Source organism: Myotis brandtii, unplaced genomic scaffold, assembly GCF_000412655.1.
Source record: "Myotis brandtii unplaced genomic scaffold, ASM41265v1 scaffold834, whole genome shotgun sequence".
Taxonomy (NCBI): Eukaryota; Metazoa; Chordata; class Mammalia; order Chiroptera; family Vespertilionidae; genus Myotis; species Myotis brandtii.
The window spans coordinates 2,317,412-2,333,601 of NW_005371386.1; the positions used below are offsets into that span (position 1 = coordinate 2,317,412).

The 16,190-nt window shown below is 37.3% G+C and overlaps 1 long non-coding RNA gene across 1 annotated transcript; it reads right to left on the reverse strand.

Moving 5' to 3' along the window:
- Window positions 1-1,335: 1,335 nt before the first annotated feature.
- LOC106724461 lies at window positions 1,336-6,990 on the reverse strand. The gene is made up of 3 exons (XR_001360262.1): window positions 6,978-6,990; window positions 3,729-3,732; window positions 1,336-1,418 (listed from the first exon to the last, which is right to left on the reverse strand). It is a non-coding gene; the product is annotated as an uncharacterized LOC106724461 (long non-coding RNA).
- Between the last annotated feature and the right edge of the window lie 9,200 nt (window positions 6,991-16,190).

Below are 16,190 nucleotides of genomic sequence, written 5' to 3' on the forward strand. Positions count from 1 at the left end.
AAGAGATAAAGGTAGATATAAACAAGTGAAAGAATATACTGTGTTCACAGATTGGTAGAATCAACATCATTAAAATACCCATACTACCAAAAGCAATCTATAGATTCAATGCAATCTCTATTAAAATACCAACAGCACAATTCAGATATTGAACAAACACTCCAAAAATTTATATGGAACAAAATAGGACCCCAAATAGCCACAATAATTTTGAGATAGAAGAACAAAGATGGAGGGATCACAATACCAGATATCAAGTTGTACTACAAAGTCACTGTAATCAAAAGAGCCAGGTACTGACACAAGAACAGGCATAAAGATCAATGGAACAGAACAGAAAAAAACAGAAATCAACCCAAGCTATTATACTCTACTAATACTTGACAAAGGAGGCAAGAGCATACATTGGAATAAAGACAGTCTCTTCAATAAATGGTGTTAGGAAAATTGGACAGGAACATGCAAAAAAATGAAACTAGACCATCAACTTACACTGTACACAAGAATAAACTCAAAAAGGATAAGACCTAAATGTAAGTCACAAAACCATACAAATCTTAGAAGATATAGGCAGCAAAATCTAGACATCTCTCAGCAGTATGTTTGCTGATACATCTCCTAGGGTAAAGGAAACTAAGGAGAAAAGAAACCAAATGTGACTATCTATATATATAAAACCCTAATATGCAAATAGACCAAACAGTGGAACAACCGAACAACTTGTCACTATGACATGTGCTGACCACCATGGGGTGTGTGCAGAACATGGCAGGCATTGGCAGCAGGTGGCAGAGTGTGGAACATGGTGGGCGTTGGCCACAGCGGGATGGTAGAGCAGGTGAGTGGGGGCGCCAGACCAAGGCAGGGCGCTGGTCACTGTCATCCAGGCGAGCCTCTGGTGGTTACTGAAAATTCTTTGCTCCCTCATTTCCCGATCCCACCCGGTGCTCACACCTGCTGCCGGTGCCAGCCCCACTCGCACCCACAGCCGGCGCCAGAGCCACCACTTGCACCACTGTCTGTGTCTGGCATCAGTCTCAATCACTCAGCACCATCAGAGGGTGTGACCCGTGGCTGCCAGCCCCGATTGCCCCTGAGGGCTTCTCCATCTCCCCCTGCTCCTGAGAGGTGATTGGGGTAGTAGCAGCTGCTCACACCAGCTGAAGGCGCTGGCCCCACTCGCATCAGCCCCAATAGCTCCAGGCCATCAGCAGGTGCGAACAGGGCCAGAGTTGTCAGCGCGTGGGAGCGGTGGCGGCGGGAGCGGGGCTGCCAGCAGATAGGGGACTGGGGGTCATGGTAGGAGGGGCTGGGCGGGGGCATGGTGGATGGGCCAAGACTCACCCCTGTGCCCACCAAAGCCTCGCAGTCCACAGTTACTTTCAAGGTGCAGGAATTCATGCACTGGGCCCCTAGTCCTATATAATAAAAGGGTAATATGGAAATCGACTGAACAGCAGAACGACCAGTCGCTATGATGCGCACTGACCACCAGGAGGCAGACACTCAACACAGGAGCTGCCCCCAAGTGGTCAGTGCACTCCAACAGGGGGAGTGCCACTCAGCCAGAAGCTGGCTCATGGCTGGCGAGTGCAGCAACAGTGGCGGAAGCCTCTCCCGCCTCCGCAGCAGAGCTAAGGACGTTCAACTATGGGCTTAGGCCTGCAGACATCCCCCCGAGGGCTCCTGGACTGTGAGAGGGCACAGGCAGGGCTGAAGGACCCCCCCTCCCCCCAGTGCATGAATCTCGTGCCCCAGGCCTCTAGTATCAAAATAAAAAGCTTCTGCACAGCAAAAGAAACCATTAACTAAATGAAAAGAGAGCCAACTGCATGGGAGAACATGTTTGCCAATGATATATCTGATAAAGGGTTAATTTCCAAAATATATAAGGAACTCATGCAACTTAACAAAAGGAAGACAAACAATCCAATTAAAAAATGGGCAAATGACCTAAATAGATACTTTTTGAAAGTGGACATACAGAAGGCCATGAGACATATGAAAATATGCTCAAAGTCACTAATCATCCCAGAGATGCACATTAAAATGACAATGAGGTATTAACTCACACCTGTCAGAATGTCTATCCTCAACAAATCAACAAACCACAAGTATTGGTGAGGATGTGGAGAAAAGGAAACCCTTGAATACTGCTCTTGGGAATGCAGACTGGTGCAGCCAGTTGAGGAAAACAGTATGGAGTTTCCTCAAAAAATTAAAAATAAAACTACCATTTGACCCAGTGATCCCACTTCTAGGAATATATTCTAAGAAATCAGAAATACCAATCAGAAATAATATATGCACCCCTATGTTCATAGCAGCAAAATTTACAATAGCTAAGATTTGGAAACGACCCAAGTGCCCAGAAGCAGATGAATGTATAAAAAAGCTGTGGTACGCTTACACAATGGAATACTACTACTACACAGCTGTAAAAAAGAAAGAGCTCTGACCGTTTGCAACAGCATGCATGGACCTGAATAGCATTATGCTAAGTGAAATAAGCCAGTCAGAAAAAGATAAATATCACATGATCTCTTTCATATGTGGAATCTAATGAACAAAATAAACTGATGAGAAAAATAGATCCAGAGACAAAGAAGCATAGAACAGACTGGAATCTCAGAGGAAAGGTGGGGAGAGTGGGTGGATGGGCAGAGATCAAGCAAAGAACTTGTATGCATATATGCATAACACATGGACAGAGACAATAGGATGGTGAAGGCCTGGTGTGGGGTGGGGACTAGAAGAGGTCAATGGGGGTGCAAGAAGGAACATATGTAATACTTTCAACAATAAAGGTATTTTTGTTTTTTTAAAATTTGGATAACAGCCTAAGTGCTCATTTGCAGATGAGTGGATTAAAAAACCGTGGTACATCTACACAATGGAATACTACACTGTGGTAAAAAAGGAGTTCTTACCATTTGCAACAGCATGAATGGAACTGGAGAGCATTATGCTAAGTGAAATAAGCCAGTCAGAGAAAGATAAATATCACATGATCTCACTCATTTATGGAATATAATGAACATAAACTGATGAACAAAAACAGATCCAGAGACAGAAAAACATCAATCAGACCGTCAAACCTTAGAGGGGGACGGAGGAGAGGGTGAAGGTAAGGGGGAGAGATCAACTGAAGGACGTGTATGCATGCATATAAGCCTAACCAATGGACACAGACAACAGGGGGGTGAGGGCATGAGTGGGGGGATGGCGGATAATGGGGGGATAAGGACACATATGTAATACCTTAATCAATAAAGAAAATTAAAAAACATAAATAAAAATTGAATAAATAGCCTGGCTGATGGCTTAGGTGAGGATTTTTTTTAAAAAATTTTAATAAATAGAACAAAATGTAAATTTGAACTAGAGAGATCAAGCAGAATTCCATATAAACCTTATTTGTGCTAAAAATATAGTATTTTTAGGACTCTAGGATTATAGTCATAAAACATTATTGAAGGGGAAAATCCTATTTAGCAAGGAGAAAACAAGTCAAATTTAGATAAATACCTCTCCTAAATCAACACAGTTTATGTATACACTCACAGGTGTGTGTGTGTGTGTGTGTGTGTGTGTGTGTGTGTGTGTGTACAGTATGGGGGTGTTTTCCTTGGTAGGAAGGGGAAGGGCCACATGACTGCCTTATAGTTTTATGTGTGTGTATGTTTGTGCTTTAGATGTAAACTAAATATGGTACAATGGGAAAATACTGAACTGAAAATCAGGTATCACAGGTTTTCATCAACCATTTAATCTTCTTTCTTAAAAGGTTTCACATCTTATGCCAGTTGAGTTGAATCCTATGGGCTGACTGCATGGACTCCACCTATTTACCCCTTAAAGCAACCATTTAATCTTTATTGTATTTCCTCAGGCAAATGACTTAACTTCTCTGATCTTCCTTTAAATTGCAAAAACTAAAAAGCCACCATCAAACTAGTCTTAAAATATAAACTAAAAAAATCTCTTTAAAAATTACTCTTAAATGTATTTAGTTACCTCATTGATTAAAGCGATTTTGACCGGAGATACAAAGCTGAGGTGAACTTTGCTTACCTTGCAGCTTTGATATTCCAATTATATTAGTCTGTTCATCTAGCAATCAAATAAAATTATAGCAAAAGATATTAAAATTCCCAGTTATAATAAAAACCCTATATACTCTTTTCAACACTTTACATAACACCTGAAACAAAATATGACAAATGAGACAGGACCGTGTCCTCAGTTAATATAAACTGGCTGCATTAATAGTTCTATCAAACATTCCATTTTCCTTATGTTGCATGATTTTCCTTACAAGCTTAAATGTATTTCTAGTTTTACACATATATATGTTTAAGAACACCAATCATAAAATAATACATTTTAGTACAGTTAAATTTAATGATTCCAGATTACACTGAAATGCATCTTTAAATGAAACTAAAAAATCAATTTCTGTGTAGTTTACCTTGTCCCTTTAACATGTTTCAAAATATGATTTCTTGTCTAAAACATAAAATGTGTCCTTAAGCCCTAACCCAGTGATGGCGAATCTTTTGAGCTTGGCGTGTCAGCATTTTGAAAAACCCTAACTTAACTCTGGTGCCGTGTCACATATAGAAATTTTTTGATATTTGCAACCATAGTAAAACAAAGACTTAAGTTTTTGATATTTATTTTATATATTTAAATGCCATTTGACAAAGAAAAATCAACCAAAAAAATGAGTTCGCGTGTCACCTCTGACACGCGTGTCATAGGTTTGCCATCACTGCCCTAACGGGTTTGGCTCAGTGGATAGAGCGTTGGCCTGCGGGCTGAAAGGTCCCAGGTTCGATTCTGGTCAAGGGCATGTACCTTAGTTGCAGGCACATACCCAGTAGGAGGAGTGCAGGAGGCAGCGGATTGATGTTTCTCTCTCATCGATGTTTCTAACTCTCTATCCCTCTCCCTTCCTCTCTGTAAAAAATCAATAGAATATATATTTTTAAAAATGTGTCCTTAAAATTGTGCATCTTCTTCATTGTTAATTATACAAAAACAATAATATGTTTATTGTCTATAACAATATTGACTTTTACAAATGCATGTGCTTGGACACAAACACAGTGATCTAATATCTTTCCGCTATAAATGCCAGAAAAATCCATGAGTTATCTGGCATTGGTATTAATCTTTGTACTTTCAGGATAACTGATTTCACTAAACATAATAAAACGACAAAAATGTTGCTTCTCTCCAAAAAGTAAAAATTAACTAAACTATTTTAACATCTGGAAGGTAAAAACAACTTTAAAATAATAGTTTACCTTAATTTGGGAACAAATCTTCACCATTAAAAATACATTGGTAATATTTATTTCTAAATTGTGATGTGGTTAAAAAGAAGTCATTTTTATATCTTCTGTTAATCTAACTTTCCAGGAAACACACTTTAAAAGCTAAGGAAATCCCAAAAAATCTAAGATGTCAGAACCAGCAATATTACAGGAATTAGTTATAAAGCCAATGAGTGTGAAAGAACATGTATCACCCAGAGGACTGGCAACACAATGTTTCTAAGCCTCAGACGCCTAGAACTTATTTTTCATTTTCAGTAAATTGAAAGTCCCTTTGAAACATAGTTCTGTGCAAGAAAATCACCCTAACATGGGTTAATAGAATATTCTGTTACGTGATAGATGAAATCTTGCCATACTAACAAATATATGATTACACAATGTAATATGCTCAAGTTGAAAATCTTAAGCCATTTATTTTAAAATCAAATTTGATGTTTATTTAAAATGAAACCAAAAAGAAAAGCTGTATATGCCCTTGTGAGAAATAAATGTGGGTCACTAGAGGGCGTGCATTCCCTTTCACAGCTCTTCTGGTCCTCAATTTAGCTTCTCTTTTATTTTCTTATCTACATAAAGATAACATGGTGACAAATGGATTTCTCATGGGAATGCTCTTGCAGAGAAACATAAAATGTCCAAAGATATAGATAAAATGGTGCAAAAGGAACTTGTTAGTAAGACACCCTCAGATGCAGTTAAAATACCTTCTGTCATTGTAAAACACACAAAAGTATCTTGAAGTCATAATATAAAGATTCCTTTGAGAAAATGTCTTCAATTGGGGAGACATGCTCAATCCAAATAATATTTTAGCATCTTCTGGACTTTGTAAGCCAGTAGTTTCCCCCCAGCTCATTAATTTTACCTAATTTTTGTTTATCTGTAGACACTCATTCTCTATATATCTGTATAGAATTATATCCCTGTACTATCTAGAGTTCTAGACTAAGGTTTTTAAACATTAATTTTACAATCAAATTCAAATGAAAATATCATGTTAATGTTACATGCTTTCATAAAGAATTAATTCATCTTCCATAACTATGTAGGTTATTTGTTATAATCTTCATGTTTATAGATAGGTCATGAACAGAGAGATTTGGGAATCTGCTTTGTTTTCAATACATAGTGAAGCATGGAGTTAAGATTCAAAACCAGGTCTGTCTGAATCTAAAGATTTCCACTACACTATACTTACTTTCCTTTGTACCAAATGAAAGGAAAACCCTTTTAAAAAAACATTAAGAAAAAGTCAAAATCAATTTCCAGTTTGCTGCTATACAGTAGAGTCTAGTGGTATTTTGGATTGTGCCAGAACTTGACTGGAGTCTCTAACACTAGCGCATTAATTCTGAACATTTTCATTTAGCTAAACTATGACCCTTAGTTGCATAATTGATACCCTCGTGGCATTATAAAAGTTATTTTTCTAGTTTAATTTTACTTTATTATCTTTCTTAATTTCCTAAAATCTCCAAATTTCCAATCTATTGATGCATTTTCTGACTTCAGAACTCATATTAAGCATAGATGACAAGGGGTGTTACTTATGACACATAATAGGGTTAAGACAGTGGTTAGCACTAGAAGTCTTGCACTTGGAAAAATAGTTCAGTTATATGGGACTCCCACTTATATCTCAATATTTAAAAACCTAACTTTGAAAGAATTTTTTTCACAGAAAAAGATATCTGTATTTAAAGATAGGCAAGTTCTTCAATGCCACCCTAGAGTCTATAAGACTTCAGAACGTAGAAGAGCCAAGATCTAGGAAAGTTGCAGTTTCCATAGACACACCTCAACAAATGCTTTAATAATATCAGATAAGCTTTTAATTTCAGCTAAATAAGATGATGAAGTAAACTTTAAATTCTCATAAAACAGAATGGCATACAGTTCAAGAATGCAGCATCCTGTGCTAGATGTCTGGGATCAAATCCTGACTACATTTCTTCCTGTAAACTTAGTAAACACGAGAAATCACCTAACCGTTCAATACTGCGCTTTCCCATTTGCAAAGGAGGAAAATAATTTAAAAATACTTTACAATACTGTCTCATTAGTTAAATATGTTATATGTATTAAATACTTAGAAGAATGCTTGACACATGGTAGTTGCCATTTACATTTTAGCTACTGTGATTTTTGCCTATCTTGACTTTTCTTATTTGGTTTAGGCCAGCCCTGTGCCCCTTCTCACTTTCTCATTTGAGGGCAGAAATATCTGTTTGAGAGTTTTGTTAAGGACTGGAAGATAAAAGCCATCATTGTAATCACAGGAATAAAAACTACAAAGAAAGCCATAAGAAAGACAAACAGACAAATCAACTAAAATCAACAGCACAATAATCTCATCTATTTCACCATTTGCTGCAGTAATAGGCGAACTATGGCCCATGGAACAAATCTGGCCTGCCACCTGTTTTTGTAAATAAAGTTTTATTGAATACAGACAGTCATTCATTTACATATTTTATAGTTGATTTCATACTATAGCATCAGAGTAGAGTAGTTGCAAAAGAAACTACATGGTGCACAAAGCATAAAATTTTGACTGTCTAGCCCTTGAGAGAAAAATTTGTTGACTCTCACTGCTCTATAGAATAAAGTTGAGATGACCTATCTTGCTCAACCCTCGGATGCCATATTGCTTTGCTCTCTCTCAAAAATATGGATTGGCTCCCCATGACTAGATTAAATTCTACATTCTTTAGTCTGGCATTGAGTACCATTTTTTTTTTAAATGAACCAACCTACGTTTTCAAACTCATCCCTTACTAGCCCTGGTATGCAGGCGGTCCTGACCTGGGGTCCAATATGACCCTAACGGCCTAACCTTTAACTGTCCATTCAGATGCTAATTTCTCCATGAGCTTTCCATGCTCAACTCTCAAGCAGAAAATGAGTTTTTCTTCTTTACATCATTTCTAACATTTTATAAATATTTCTTCATAATACAGTTTATACTAGAGTGCAAGCTTTCTGCGGGAAGGACTAACTATGGCCCACAGTTACAGCAATTAGAGGGCTTTATGAATAATATCAATCCATTAGACACTAGTTGAATGAATATGAAAATTAGCCAGAAAATGAAGGTTTCTGTGACTACATTATTGAAATAGTGTGGATTTATACTGACTACAGGAGTTTCAAAGAACCCCTCCACACATTGGAAGGTTCCTTGGACCCTGTGGAGGCAATTTAAACTTTACATACTCCCAGTGTGAAAGCTCAGTGAGTTTAAAAGACTTTAACATGCTTTTATGTTGAGGGTCTTTAAAGTTTAAGTAAGTTCCAGTCAAGGTTCAGAAACTATCTAGCGCAATGTGGAAAGCCATTTAGATCTGATGTGTACTTACTGCCCCACTGCCACTTCATCAACATCATGGATTATTTCAATCCATCCACTGCCTTTAGTGAGCACCTCTACAAAATTTAGTTAAAACACAAAGCAAAACTCACTAGTCTACAAAGCTAGAATGTTAGTCAGCTGAGGCTGATGTAACAAACTACTATAGACTGAGTGGCTTAAACAACAGAAATTTATTTTCTCAGAGTTCTGGAAGCCAGAAGATCCTCAAGGTGCCCGTATGGCCAGGTTCTGGTTAGGGCTCTCTTTCTGGCTTGTCACCCTGCCAACTTGTCACTGTGTCCTCACGCAACAGGGAGAAAGACAGAGAGCAAGATCTCTGATGGCACTTTTTTTAAGGACACTAATCTCATCATGAGGGCAGCATACTCAAGACCTCATCTAAACCTAATTATTGCCCAAATGCCCCATTTCCAAATACCATCAACTGGGGTTAAGGCTTCAAGATATGAATGTTGGGAGGACATAATTCAGTCCATAGGAGCCAGGCATCATTTCATTTGTGTGTGGTAGGATAATGTGATCATGTGTGTTGATTTATAGGGGTACAGTTTTCTTTTTCTTTCTTTTTTTTTTTCTTTTGGATTCTTGAGATGTTCATTTTTATTTCTAAGGCATTTTAACCAGTAGACAGTTCTGATAACAAATACTTATTCAATCTGCCATAAGCAAAGAATTGTTCTTCCATTGTTTTAGGTAATTTGTAGGTAATTCAATAGACAGAATAACTATTAAGCACCATTTTCTGGTATTATAACAGATATTAATTTAATTCTGACAACAGACTTATAATTATTCCCATTTTCTTGGTGAAAACAAACAGGTTCAGAGTGGTTTGTCAAATTCCCAGAGAGCACAAACCGAGAAGTTAAAAGACCAAAATTTCAACACAGGCTTTTGTGGAAAAGTCATAACTGCCACTAGGACTTTTTCCAGAAGAGTCCTGGAGGCCTAGCTGTCTCAAGAGAAGACATCAGAAAAAGAATATTCTCAGAAGCTGTCAGAATAATAATATTTTCTATTATAACACAAATGTGGTAATTGGTAAAATCTTTTCTAAATTAGTAACTAGAAACTCAATTTTTTCCTGGGGCAAGGATGTATATTTCTACCTAAACAATCACCAAGAGTGTGGAGCTGAGACTGTTCCATGCTGAGATCACTATCTGGCCTGTGAACTGAATCCAGATACTACTTACCACAAACCCACCCTGAGAGACTGTCTGATTGCAATTGATGTCCATTCTGACATGAATCAGCACCCTTCCCCTGCCCCCTGGTATGTACTTGTTCCTGGAACAGGCCCTTGTCCCAACCTGGTCAAGTATATAATTTCCCATACCTGGTAGCATTCATGTGCTAGTACCTGTGATTATTCCCTCCCTTTTTACCCTGTACAGTTCTTTGACACTTGATAGGCAGCACAGAGGATATCCACTTTGTCTTGCAGCTCCTCAAGATGCACCTCGTATATAAGTTTCCATTAATAAACTCTGTTAATTTCTAGACTGGAGTGACCTTCTTCAGTCTCTCCCTACCCTCCACTTACAGAGGTAGACTTTCAGTCTCAGGGTCTGCATGTACTAACAAAGAAACATATATAGATAATGTATCATCAAACTGTATACTTGAAATCTATATAATTTTATTAACCAATGTCACCCTAATAAATCTAAAAAATAAAATAGGGGAAATGCCAATGATTTATCTATTGAACAATAAATTACAAGTAAAAAAGAGAAACATGTGTATAATAAAATTTCCATAGTGTGAGGACAAACAAGGAAAGTCATATAAATCCTATTCAGAGATGAAGAAATAGATTCTGTGAATACTAGTAAGGTTAAGTGATTAGCTTTAGTTCCTTAGCTTATGAGTGGAAGATCCAAGGCCAGAACTCATATGTACAATCATAGACCCATCTGCTCTCAGATCCATTCTCCACATTTCTCTTGTCCTCTCTGTGTCAGAGGGATGTACATTTCCACCACTGCTTGCCTTCTGGCTTCCACTTGGGTCTGTCTAAATTGGAAGCATTAGAGTACACTAGAAGGCAGAAGGAAGAGATAAACCAAGGTATTTTTCCTTCATACACCACTTTCGCTGGCATTTCTAGGGCAGTTATAAACCTCCATTGTGGCTTCAGTTTTCTCTGGATGGCCCCTCCCTCCATTGGTCCAAGCTCCTGCTTGGTAGTCCTTACTGTGTTAGTCCCTGCTAGCAGGTGCCAGCTTTGGGGTTCCGGAACCATCCCCTCCCTGCATTGTTCCTCAAGTTCTAGGCATCATCACAGCTTCCTGATGTTACTAGTGTTTTGGGGTTGCCTTACTAGTCCCTGCCCTGCTTCCCAGTTTCCCACCACCTGTTTAAACAATTCCTTGTATTGTTTCCTCTTTCTGAAACACCTAGAGTGGTTTCTAATTTCCTGACAAGACACTGACAAATCCTCATTTCATATACGAAGAATATTACTGGATACTACTATCTGCTAACATCTGAGTTAAGCACTGTAGTTCTAGAACTGAAAAGATATGGCTCCTGTTCTCAGGAGTTAACTGGAGATATGCATATGCAAACTCAAAATTATTACAGTAAAATTATGTAAGTGTTCTAATTGGTTTATTAGTGAGGATGAAAAATGTCTGGGAAATTAGGCTCACAGAGAGAAAAGGCAGTTAATTGGGGGGCAAACAATGTGGGAGTGGGCAAAGGGAATGTAATGAGAAGGGAATCTTAAGTAGAGAGAACAGTAGATGCAAAGAAATGGAAACCTGAGGGAGCAAAGAGCTTGTAGAGATCAGCAGTTAATTAAAGCTCAATTGAAGGGCAGTGCCACTAAATATGCAGTTTGTGGCCATTCTATGAACTATTTGTTAGTAGTCTGTGACAACAGAAGTCACCAGAGTATAAATCAACTAAGTCGCTATTTTATCTGATTTCTTTTTAATTGCAAAACTTTCTTGACAAAGGAAGCAGTGCATTGATTTATATTCTAGCTCAAGATTCTTATTTTATTGTGTCCTGCTAATAAACAGTTTGCAGACTGTTTTGACTAGCATTGGCATGATTTTTTTTAATGGGCTGGGTAGAAGGTAGTGAAGCTGGAGAGTTAGGCAGCTAAAGATCACAAAGAAATTTCTGTGCTGTGCATCTGAAGAATTATGGGCAGAGGAATGATCTAATTAAAATTGCATTTTCAGATATCCTTCAGGAGGCTGTGGAGAGTATGGTTAAGAAAGAAGAAAGTGCCCTGGCTGGTGGGACTCAGTTAGTTTAAGCATCGGCCTGTATACCAAAAGGTGGGGAGTTCGATTCCCATTCAGGGCACATACCCAGGTTGCAGGTTTGATCCCCATTCGGGACACATGCAGGAGACAATTATGATGTTTCTCTTTTACATCTCATTCCTCCCTCCCACCTTCCCTCCCTCGTTCCCTGCCTCCCTCCCTTCCTTCCTTTCTCTGGAATCAATAAAAAAAGGTGACAGAAAAAGCAGAGAAATCAGTTTAGAACTTCTTGCAGAAAGTTATCAGACACCGAACCGGGGGAAGGGCTGAATGTAAAGAATTAAATTACAGAGAAATTAATAGACCTACTTGGAGAGATTTAGTGATGTGGCCGATATGAGACCACTATGAATGGCTGCACAAGCTGTTCACTGCCTAAGTCCAGAAGGTACTGTTCTTAGAAACTATGCTGTGAATTGTATTCTCTAACGTTGTGTAGTCTACACTTCAGAACCACAATTGAGATTTCAGTAAGAAGTCCAGGTCTATTTACAGGCCCCACAAACCTTTGCATGACACAGGTATAAACATCAGGAGATAGTAATTTGGAAATCATCACATATAGATAGATGGTTGATAAATATAATATTATAAATAATAGTGCCCTGAGAAAGAGAAAATGAAATCAAAGTTTGATCTCGTGGAGACTGACAAATAAAGGGATAAGAAGAGGAGGCTGAGAAGACATGGTGAGGAAGCCAAGAGGAGGAAAGAAACAGGAGAGAGCAATGTTCCAGAAACTGAGAGGAAAGTTTCAAGAAGGGACTAATCATCACCATCAAGCATAGCACAAAGGTCAAGAAGGATAAGAACTGCAGAGCTACCTTTGGAGCTAGCAATTAAGGAGCTCTCTGGTGACCTTGCTGAGAGCAGTTTCAGTGCTTGATGTAGAGTATGAGGAGGTAGAAAAGGAAGCAGAAGTAAGAGAATAGAGGTATTTTAGATCTCAGTAAAAATCAACTTTTCTTTGCATTCAACGATGCTTCCTTTAGATGAATAAATGTGACCAAAATTTTCTTCACTCAAGGAACAGACAAAAATGTAGGTCATGGTTCTGGAAACATGGCCTAATCATTCTCCCTGCTGGCATTCCTCTATGCCTTGCATTCTGGAAGAGTTATTTTTCCTACAACTGCTGTAGCTAGACATCCAGAGCAATGTGTAGTATCTTACAGGGTCAGTTTCCATTATAGTGCATTACAGTCAAAACATGTATTGGGCATCTACCATATAGAAGACCCCATTCTAGGTCAGGAGTAAGATATGGACCATGGTCCAAGGAAGCTTTGTCTAGTGGGTAAAATAGGCATATTGATAGATCATGTCAACATGAAGCAAGAGAGGTGTCACAAGATGGAACAGTAGCATCACTTAGCCTAACCTGGAGTAGATGATTCCTCTTATTGCAGCTGGTTGGGGGAAAGATGAACAAGAGTTGGGTTATACCTGAGATGATGTTCCAGTGCACTGATTTCTAAGACATGGGCCCTAAACCAACAGTATCAGCATCACCTGGGAACTTGTTAAAAATTAAGCTTTTTCAGGCATCACCCCAAACCTACTGAGTCAGAAACTCTGATGGGGACCAGGAATCTGTCTTTTATCAAGCCCTCCAGATGATTCAAATACATGATAATATATGAGAACCATTGTTCTTGTGCAAGAGTTCTCAGAATGTAAGGTTTTATCAGAATGACATAGAGAGCTTGTAAAAAATGTCAGGGCCCACCTGAAGAGTTTCTGATTCAGCCAGTTTGAGGAGAGCCCCCAAATCTGCATTTCATTTTTTCTTTCAATTATATTTTGTATTGGTTTCAGGTGTACAATCATATACTTTACATAGCGTCCCCCTCAATATTTCCAGTACCCTAAATCTGCATTTCCAACAAATTCCAAGTGATACTGCTGCTTCATGCACTGCACTATGAGTGTTGCTGCTCTAACTGTTCTCTGGTCACTTACTAGTATTAGGCCTCTAGAATCCACATTTCTATATTCTTCAAAACATAGTTCTTGACTAATTCTTGACTTATATGGCAAAATAATTTTAAGAACTTTAAATGGATGGTTATGTTTTTGGAATATCTGAGGATGGTTTGTAGGTTTCTATTCTTCACCAAAAAATAATTTCTAAACTAAAATTGGAGTTGATGGCCAAGGTCATTTGACTCTAATGCATAAAAAGAAGCAGAACGTTGCAACTATAACAAAAATTCAAATTAGGAAACTAAGCACTAGTCCTTATTTTGCAACTAAAAGCAACTTATTTAACCTTTCTGGACCTCAATTAACGTGTAACCATGGAAAAGTCTAGAGTCTAGTCTCCTTAGATATAAGAAGCAAGCTTTCATTTTCTAGTAAAAGAGGCAAAAATGTTATTATTGAGAACAACAACTCAAGTATTTTAGAATCAATTTATCATATAGAAAATTAAAACTTAGCTGTTACACACATTAATCATGTAATTACATTCTGTAAGTAAAGTTAAAATGGTCTAGTTTACAACTTCCAGATTACAATTTGGTAATCCAAGTTAAAATAAATATCTAACACCAAAGTTGTTTAGGCATGAATCTCATAAAATTGCAGAGATGTCTTATCCAAGGATGTGGCATAAATTCACATCTTTGAGTCAGTAGACATAAAAAGAAATAAAAGAAAAAATTAAGCTGAAAATATAAAATAAAACAATACTGCAGGTCTGTAATTGTTTAGGCAATGTATTGTATCATTTAGTCAACACTGGGGAAATTATCAGAGAAAACAAACTTTATACTCTGCTTACCTAGGAGAAGATAAAGAGACTAGGTGAATTTAGGTATTTATAAATGCCTCTGTATATCTCTGGAGGTCAAAGATATTCATTTGTTAACACTATACTTGAGGAAATTATCTTCACTGAAATGGCATTTACTTTAAAAATATTCAATTTGCCATCAGTTTCACCTGGTTGATACAAAAATGTAAATAAAAGCTTTTGTAAAAAGTATCTTAAAATAACTGCTACATGATTAGAAATGAGTCTCTCGATAAATTCCAATTAACTAAATAATAGATCTAGGTTTAATCTAGACTGAGTTCCATACTCTGATAATTCCCTATATGCAAAATCATGTCACTGAATTTCAGGGATAATTTACTGTTAGAAATAATTACCTTGTGACCTAAGATCACCAAACACTTTTGTATATCTTAGTGAAAGGAGGACAATTTATGCAGTAAATATGACAAATGCAGAAATCATGTAATTATTAAGAAACCAATTAAATGTACCTTAGGTAATTAAGAAAATATAGTGTGGTACAAAGCTGAATTTTAAATCCCTTAATGGTTTTGAGTAAACAATGATATCTTAATTGATAAAATCAGAATTACTAAAGATTATTAGAATGTTTATTTGTTTATTATTAAAAACAATTCCATGAAGAGCTAGGTAGAATTCTTAAATGCTACTGTAATATAAAATTTTAGTTATCACAATTAGTTGGACTGTATTATTCACTCTTTCCATAAATATTTTATTATTTATTATATACATGACACCATATATGGAATCTAAGTAAAGTACAAACAAGTATAGTAACAGGATTCCTTTGTTGTGATTGGTGATGAGAAAAATTTATGTGGGTGACATTAAGGCACATAGCAAAAAGAATGTATGTAATGTAATTAACTGACTAAAGCGGAAAGAGTTTGGGGAAGCTGTACAGAAACTTGGTGAAAAAATAATATCGAATAGCATAACAAGAGGCTTGTGTTTTATTTTGGGACAACTGGAGTTATAAGGATCTCACATCAGAAGAGTTAGCATAAAAGTGACATTTTAGATACATTGATTTGAGGCAGATTAATCAGAAAGAGGAGCAAGTCTCATCACAGTGAGGTATATAGCTTAGGTTGTGGAGTTGGCAGTTAGAATGATTAGGAAATGACTAAAATGATTTCACTTATCCAATAATATAATGTAATTAATCAAAATAAATAAATAAATAAGAAGCAAGGTCAGAGAAGAAATGGAGAAGTCAGGTGGTGTTTTAAAGAGGAAAATGAAGTCATTTATTGTTGTATTCATTAACTTTGAGATGAGATGAAGTTTATTATGGGATTTTTTTCACCAATAGTACATGACCACCATCTCCACCTCCACCTCCATCACTACCTTTAATGACTACTACCACTTCTACTACC